General features: G+C 41.3%; 1 pseudogene; it reads right to left on the bottom strand.

The window, feature by feature from the left end:
• Positions 1–2,185: 2,185 nt before the first annotated feature.
• Positions 2,186–4,046, bottom strand: LOC145039341 (uncharacterized; annotated as a pseudogene).
• Between the last annotated feature and the right edge of the window lie 5,242 nt (positions 4,047–9,288).

Below are 9,288 nucleotides of genomic sequence, written 5' to 3' on the forward strand. Positions count from 1 at the left end.
ATTAATTCCATCCGCATGAGAGTAATGCAATCGAGAAGGTAAAGAGGTGGATCATCCACTGGGACATATTCAGATGCTGGAAATTGAAGGCTCATACCCAAACCAATGAGGGTAATGAGACCTCTAATACAAATATCACTAGTGGTCTTCGTCCTGAGGCTGTCACATTTGTCTAAAAAGAAGGTGGCGAAATCGGGCAAAGACCAACAGTGGCGCGACATGCAATAGAGAAAATACAACTCAACGGTGTTGATTTGTCCTGGCTCGTGACGAGCAAAGATAGATGTTGATAGGATCCGGTGGGCAATTCTCCAGCAAGGATGCATGATAAACGGGTCTTTTTGGCAACTGGTATTGAACTAGGGCAAGCTCGTGATTTGGGTCCAAAATTCTACGTTGGGCAAGCTTTTGAATTGAGTCCATTGGTAGCTGTAAATGTCGGAGTTGTAGATGTCATATGTGCCCATGATCTTGTTGAGTTTTTTGTACTTGAGTCGGTGCTCGCCGTGTCATTGCGAGCATAGGTGGAGAGGAATTCGATTGTGGGCTGCTTGTAGGTTCGTGCAGAAAGATCGAGAAACTGGTGCCAACCAATGTGGAAAAATAGTTGTCGCAAGTGGTGGTCAAGGCCGAGTTGATCCATAGAATCTTGGTGGTAAAATTTTGTGGGGCGGATTGCATGTTTTTGAAGGTTGGATTTGAACTCTCGGCTTTGGGCACTCATGAGGGTAAGGTTCCCATCACGATCAACATGGTCGGCTTTGGATGGCCCCGAGGATTGAGCTTCACGCGAAGAACCATGAGATGCGTGAATGGTCTTATCCCTTGCCATTGTGCCTGTGAATAAATCTAGCAAAGACAAAAACTTGAACAAGATTATCCCTCACACTCGCCTCACATCAATCCAATCAAATCAAATAATTAAAACCGGGTAATATTCCAAATTGGCAATTTGGCACAATGCAATTCAATTCAATCAATTCAAGGCAAGCTAAGACTAATTCTATTTAACCTAATGCATAACACAAGTCTAGTAAAATTAGAAATTAAATGCAATAAATTAAAAGGGATTACCAACTTTGTGTGTTGAAGTCCGAAAGAAATACGCAAAAATGCGCACCCCAAGCTTGAATTTTTGGCCCACAAATTAAGTCTTTTGAATCTCCGGTGAGAAACAAAGATTTTGAAATTTTTGGAGAAAATTGGTGGTGGCGGCCGACGGCGGCAGTGGACGGCGGCCGGTGGTGGAGCTTGGTTTTCCGGCGATAAGATTTTCCCAAATTAAGAGTAGATCGGTGTGCGGTGGAGTGTTTGGTACAGGTTGCCCCAAGAATTTTTGGAATTGGATGGAAGGTTGTGTCGGGATCTACGGTTTTTCGGTTTTCTGGCGAGGATGAGAAGGGTGGCGGTCGGCGACGGTTTCGGAGTTAAAAAAAAGGGTGGGGTTTAGGCAGAATTAGGTGGGGAAGGTAGTGCTGGTGGAGCGCCGGCGAAGCTTCGCTTTTCCGGCGACGAAAAGCAGATGCGACGGGGACGCCGACGGAGGGTAGCACCGACATGCGGTCAGAGAAGGAACCGGTGGGAGGTGGAAGAAACTGGGTGGAGGCGGAAGATGTGCGTGGTGGCTTTTGGTGGTGCTCGGCTGGTAGCACCGACCGGTAGCGGACGGCGGTTTCGATGGTGGAGGGAGTAGTGGGGACTGTTCGTTGACGGGAGGCACAAGGGTGAAAGAAGGGTCGACTGGTAAAAGGGGTTATAAGGGTGGGTGATAAATGGGTCGAATCCGGTTCAAATAGTGGGTATGGGGCGGGTATCCGGGTGAGTTTTGCAATTTAGGGCAAATATGGTGGCCGCGCAATAAATAAAGTGATTTAGTCTTGTCCGCGCAAATGTCCTATGCGGGTGGGTATTGGCCGCGCGCAACAATCAATTTGCACCCCTTGTTTGTGTAATTTGGAACTCGGGACCTGCGCGGCTGGGGTTGGTCGCGCAAATACTACGCGGGCACCCACGCAAAAGTCAAATTTTTGGAAATTTTCAAACTTCACAAAAATCACTGGAAGGCTTCTATATGCTTATTTTTATGCCCAACTTCAAATGTAGAAACACTCAAAACTTCAAACGGACATTATTTATTTACATTGCATTTATTTAACGTCTTTGCCAAGACATAGTCCCGCTTCCATCAACTTTCGTAATTTGGTATTTCCAATGTTATGTTGTCGAATTCTCTCGTATCAAAGCCTTCATAAAATGGTTTCAAGCGGTGCCCATTCACTTTGAATATTTGATTTGTTTCCAAACTCTTAATTTCAACCGCACCATGATCAAACACTTTTATGACAATAAAAGGTCTGTGCCATCGAGATCGCAACTTTCCCGGGAATAGTTTTAAGCGTGAATGATAAAGAAGAACTTTTTGGCCCGGAATAAAGTGTTTTCGAGTGATGTGCTTGTCATGAAACGCTTTCGTCTTATCTTTGTAGATGCTTGCGTTTTCGTAAGACTCGTTTCTTAACTCCTCGATTTCTTGAAGTTGCATTTTTCGGTGCTTTCCACTTTCTTCAAGATTGAAATTGCACTTTTTAACCACCCAATATGCCTTGTGTTCCAATTCCACCGGTAAATGACAAGATTTTCCATAGACAAGGTGGAATGGATACATACCAATTGGAGTTTTGTAGGCGGTCCGATACGCCCATAAAGCATCTTCTAACTTTAAACTTCAATCTTTTCGGGTAGTGTTGACGGTCTTTTCAAGAATTTGTTTGACTTCTCTGTTTGACACTTCGGTTTGGCCATTTGTTTGTGGATGATAAGCGGTTGATATTCGGTGTGTGACACCATATCTCTTTGTCATTGCTTCCATCATTTTATTGCAAAAATGAGTGCCCCTATCACTCACCAAGGCTCTCGGTACACCATATCTTGCAAAAAATGTTTGACTTCAAGAAGTCAATAACAGTTTTTGAATCATCATGCCGTGTAGCCTTTGCTTCAACCCACTTTGAAACGTAATCAACTGCCAAGAGTATATAAGTATAACCAAACGAAATGGGGAAGGGAACCATGAAGTCTATTCCCCACACATCAAAGATTTCACAAATAAGGATAGGACTTTGAATCATCTCATGCCTCATGGATATGGTGCCCGTTCTTTGACATCTATCACAACTCTTGCAAAATAGATAGGTATCTCTTGACATTGTTGGCCAATAGAGTCCGCATTCAAGCACCTTTCGCATGGTTTTGTTTTGACCAAAATGTCCCCCGCATGCATATTCATGGAAAAATTTCAAAATTGACTCGACCTCATTTTGATGAACACACCTCCGTATTAGTTGATCCGGACAATGTTTCCAAAGATAAGGGTCGTCCCATATGTAGTATTTGGAATCACTCTTCAACTTGGCCTTTTGGTGCTTGGTAAAGGCGTGAGGAATTTCTTTAGTAACCAAGTAATTGACAATATCCGCATACCATGGAATGGAATTTGAGATATGGAAGAGGTGCTCATCCGAGAATTCATCTAGGATATGAGAAGAAGAATCGCCAACATTCAACCGACTTAAGTGATCTGCAACTAAGTTTTCGGCACCACTTTTATCCTTTATCTCAAGATCGAATTCTTGTAAAAGAAGAATCCAACGAATCAACCGTGGTTTGACATCTTTCTTGGTCATGAGATACTTTAATGCGGCATGGTCGGAATATACAATTACTTTTGTCCCAAGAAGATATTGCCAGAATTTTTCCAAGGTGAATACAATGGCTAGAAGTTCCTTCTCGGTGGTGGAATAGTTGGCTTGAGCATTATCCAATGTTTTAGAAGCATAGTAGATGACATGTGATGCTTTGCCCTCTTTTTGACCTAAGACCGCTCCAATAGCAAAATTGCTTGCGTCACACATTATTTCAAATGGAAGCTCCCAATTTGGAGGTTGGATTATTGGTGCGGAAGTGAGCAAGTCTTTAAGTTTGTCAAAGGCTTCTTGGCATGCAACATTGAAGTCAAGATCGATATCTTTTTGATGAAGAAGGCACATTGGTCGCGTAATCTTGGAGAAATCTTTGATGAATCTTCTATAGAATCCCGCATGACCCAAGAAAGATCTCACTTCTCTAACTCATGTTGGGTAAGGTAGGGTTTGGAAGACATCAATTTTGGCTTTATCAACTTCAATGCCCTTTTTGGAGACGATGTGTCCCAAAATGATTCCTTGATTAACCATGAAGTGACATTTCTCAAAGTTTAACACCAACTTTTTCTCTATGCACCTTTTCAAAATCTTCTTAAGGTTACCCAAACATTCATCAAACGAATTGCCATACACGGTGAAATCATCCATAAACACTTCGATTATACTTTCAACATACTCGGAGAAGATACTCACCATGCATCTTTGGAATGTGGCGGGAGCATTGCATAATCCAAATGGCATCCGCTTGTAAGCAAATGTGCCAAAGGGGCATGTAAAAGTCGTTTTGTCTTGATCTTCGGGGGCAACGGGTATTTGGTGAAAACCCGAGTATCCATCAAGGCAACAATAATGCGATTTCCCCGCCAATCGCTCGAGCATTTGATCAATGAAAGGAAGAGGGAAGTGATCTTTCCACGTGCTTGAATTCAATTTTCTATAATCAATGCACACCCTCCATCCATTTTGAACTCGAGTTGGTACCATTACACCTTTGTTATTCTCCACAACCGTGATTCCCATTTTCTTGGGAACCACTTGCACCGGACTAACCCATTTGGAGTCGGAAATTGGATAAATCATATCTGCAGCAAGTAGCTTGATTATCTCCTTCTTGACAACTTCCATCATGGGAGGGTTTAATTGTCGTTGGGCTTCCCTCCTAGGTTTGCAATCATCTTCCATGAGTATCTTGTGAGTGCATACATTAGGACTTATCCCTTTGATGTCTGCTATGGTCCACCCCATGGCTTCTTTATGCTCTTTCAAGACTTCAATCAATTGGTTTTCTTCAAAGTCTTTCAATTGAGAAGAGATAATCACCGGTAAAGTCCCATCTTGACCTAGATAAGCATATTTCAAATGGATAGGTAAAGCTTTCAACTCAAGTGTGGGTGGTTGGATTATGGAAGGTGGCATCTTGATTGGAGAATGAGATAATGCAACTTGAGAAACATCCTTCTTTGTGGAATTAGTAATTTCTAAAGCCTTCACAATATTTTCGACTTCGGAATCCAATGTATACATATCCAAGGTATTCTTCAAACTTTCACCTTCAAGACTCATGTTAAGCACCATCTTCAAAAGATCCCCATTTGATAACTCGAATAATTGTTGTGTGATTGGCTCAATCACATCAACTCGATACAATGGAGATATATTGCTAGGATATCTCATTGCTTCGAAGATGTTGAAGTGAATGGTCTCGCCATCAAACTCCATGGTGATCTTCCCATTGTGGACATCAATAATCGTGTGAGCAGTATTCATGAAGGGTCTTCCAAGGAGAATCATAGATGACTTGGAAGGAGTCTTTTCTTCAAGATCAATGACATAGAAATCCGCGGGAAATACTAGTTGATTAACTTGAATGAGTACATCCTCCAACATGCCTCTTGGAAATACACTTGACTTGTCCGCTAATTGAATAATGACTCCGGTTTCTTCCAAAGGTCCAACATTGAGAGATTGAAAAACCGAGTATGGCATGACGTTGATTGAGGCTCCAAGATCTAGCATGGCACTTTCAACATGTAAATCACCAATGGTACAAGGTATAGAAAACATTCCCGGGTCTTTGCATTTGGGTGGAAGCTTCTTTTGGATGATCGCGGATACATTTGCATTTACCTGAATCTTCTCATTTGTCTTGAATTTTCTCTTGTTGGTGCACAAATCCTTAAGAAATTTGGCGTAACGTGGGATTTGCTTAATGGCATCCAATAGTGAAATGTTGAGTTGAACTTTGCGGAAAGTCTCAAGAAACGCTTGCTCTTCTTCTTGTTTCTTTGAGGAAGCCAAACGGGATGGAAAAGGTGGTGGTATGACCAATGGTTTGATGGGTTTGTTGGAAGAGTCGGGTTGATCAACGTTTGGCACAACCGGTTCTTTTGGAGGAACCACAACTTTTGGAGGTTCCACTATGATTACTTCATCTTCTTCTTCTCTTGAAACTATTTTAGGTTGACTTTCTCCAAGTGTTTTCCCACTTCGCAAGGTGATGGCATTCACATTGGGGTTATTCTCGGTTTGTGATGGAAGTTTACCCCTTTGTTCTATCTTGTTGAGAGCGGTTGCCAAGTCTCCAATTTGTGCTTGAATGTTGGAGAAAGTATTCTTGGTTTCTTGTTGAAATTGGGTTTGACTTTGAGCAAGAGAAGTAACAAGTTCTTGAAGGCTCATTTGATGGTTACCACTTGATTGACCTTGTTGTGGAGGGTGTTGGTAATGAGGAGGGTTATAAGAATTTTGTGGATATTGAGGTTTTTGGGATTGGTATTGTGGATGTTGGGGTCTCATAAAAAGATTTGGTGGATTTTGCTTTGGTGGATAAGGGTTGTTTTGGGTATTCCTCCAATTTGGGTTGAAGTTATTTTGAAATCCCATGGGTCTTGGTTGACTTTGATATCTGCTCATTGCATTCACATCTTCCGGTTCACTTCCAAGTGTGGGACACTTATCCGTACAATGACCCGTTATTGCACAAATACCACATACCATCAATTGTTGACCACTTCCCACCACCATTTGACTTAACACATTAGTCAAATCCAAGAGCTTTGATTCCAAATGTTGAGTGTTGCTAATTTCACCAACCACTTGTATAGAATTTCTCTTCATGTCATTTCGAGTCCCAAAATTCCTTTGATTTTGAGAAATGGTACCAAAAAGTAATCGGATCTCGTGAGGGGTTTTGTTGAAGATGTCACCACCACTTGAAGCATCAATCATCCTCCGATCTTTTTCATTCATATCCTCATAAAATTGTTGAAGAAGTAGTTGTTCAGGTATATTGTGTTGAGGACAACTTGTACACAAATTATTGAAGCGCTCCCAAAAATCATGAAATGTTTCATTTTCCCCTTGACGAATCCCTAAAATGTCACTTCGTTGGCTTGATATCCGGGAGGTGGGATAGAATTTGCTATTGAAGGCCTTGAGTAACTCTTCCCATGTGTGAATAGATCCCGGTGGTAAGTTGAATAACCACTCTCTAGCTTTGTCTTCCAAGGTGAGCGGGAATGTGGTTAACTTGAAATCATCCAATGTCACATTGTCGGGCAACATGCTAACACATATCATATGAAAGGACTTCAAATGCTTTTGAGATCTTCTCTATCCAACCCATGGAACCTGGTAAGTTGATGGATGAAACTTGACTTCAATTCAATCCCTCGGCAGTTTGCGGGATAAACAATAGCAAGAGGTGTATGAGTAACATCCGTTTCCATCATTTGTCTAAGTGTCAACTCTTGAGGAGGATTAGGTGGATTGGGTGGATTGGGATATTGTTGCAAGTAATTGGGTGGTTGTTGGTAAGGTGGATATGGGTATTGTTGGGGATTGTAAATTGGTGGTGGATAAGGTTGGTAGTTAGGGTATTGGTTGTAAGGAGGTTGTTGTTGTGGGTACATTGGGTTTTGGTACATTGGAGGGGGTTGGTAATTGGGTTGATTTGGGTAATGTACTTGTTGAACTTGAAAAGCATTGTTTTGAGGTTGGTTGTTTTGGTGGAAGTGTTGGTTTTGTAGTTGTGGTGGTGGTTGATAATTGGGTTGGTTTTGAGGAGGGGCTTGATTCCAAGGTGGCATATCAATGAGAGGTTCTTGTGGTTGTTGTCTTGGTTGATGGGGTGGGGTATTGGCATCTTGATTGATTGGGTTTGGGTTGGGATTATGAGGTGGAGTGTGATTCATGGCTATGTGGTTTTCAAATGGAATGTCTTCAAAGGAATGACCAACAATTGGAGAACTCGGTTCGGTGTCGGTATCACTTGAAGTATGAACTTGATCTTCTATGTTGATTAGTGGAGAAGAGGAAGAAGCTTGAACTAGTTGTTGTTGCTTTGCTTGTTTGGCTAACTTTTTCAACCTTTTTGCTTCTCTTTCAATTTCCGGATTGTAGAGTAGTTCACCGGTTCTTGTAGACCTAGGCATAAACAATCAAATAACAAAAACCAATTTCCCCGGAAACGGCGCCAAAACTTGGTCGAGATGTCAAGCCCACCAAGCAAATTACACCCTTTGATTGCTAAATAAACATAATATAATGGTAAAAAGGGGTATCGATCCTCGGGGAAATGGTTGTATTTAATAACCAATGCAATTCAATAGAACTAGTGAAATTAAACTAACTAACTACAATTAAAATAAAGGGGGGGGGGGGGGGGGGGTTGATTACTTGAAAACTAAAATACTTGAATAACTAAAAACTTTGCAATTAAGCAAGTTGATGAGATGCTCAAAGATTGTGAATAATTGGTTAACTAAGGCAATTCAACACAATGAACATTTGTGTGTTTATCATTAGGATCTAATACAAAGCTTATCCTTCATCCCAAATTGGTTATAGCAATCATTAAGCATGATATGCCAAGATTCCTCATAGGTAGTATGGAGGTTGGGGAAGCCCACAACACACCTTCTTAATTAAGATCAAGGGTCAATTGAAGCAATTAATCCCAAGAAATCAATTAGCCTTAAGAATGAAGGAATCCCCAATTCCTAGAGGATGTCAAATGCTTACACATCCATAAAGGAGATATGATTCATAAGCTAGAGATGATTTCTACCATCATAAAGCCCTTGTTCTGGATAAATTCAATGATCCAATGCAAAATCAATGAAATAAATCAACTATTGCTCAATCAAATACTAAGCTCATGATCAAAGTATCAAATAAGCATAAGAATTGCAAACTAGAATCATAAACATGGAATAAATTGATAATCAACATAAATCCTTCAAAACCCACAAACATTCATTGGTTTTCAGCCAAAGTCAACCAAATAAGAGTATTAGCCACTCATGGCAACAAAGTAACAAGAACAATAATCTAATTGCATAAAGAAACTACCTAAGATTTGGAAAGATGAAAGGAAATGATTTCTAGCTCCCAAAATCGCCTCTTGCAGGTCTCCAATGGTGGAAAATCGTGAATGTGCTTCTAGATCTGATCCCCAAGGGTTATGGCAAGCCAAATGACCAAAATGCCCAAACTGGGCAGTTGCGCGGGTACCCGTGCGACGAAAATTCCACTTGCGCAAATGTTGATGTAATGCTATTGGTCCACCAAGCCACTCCACCCTTCC

This window comes from Lactuca saligna, chromosome 4 (assembly GCF_052625555.1).
Source record: "Lactuca saligna cultivar CGN05327 chromosome 4, ASM5262555v1, whole genome shotgun sequence".
In the NCBI taxonomy this organism is placed as follows: domain Eukaryota; kingdom Viridiplantae; phylum Streptophyta; class Magnoliopsida; order Asterales; family Asteraceae; genus Lactuca; species Lactuca saligna.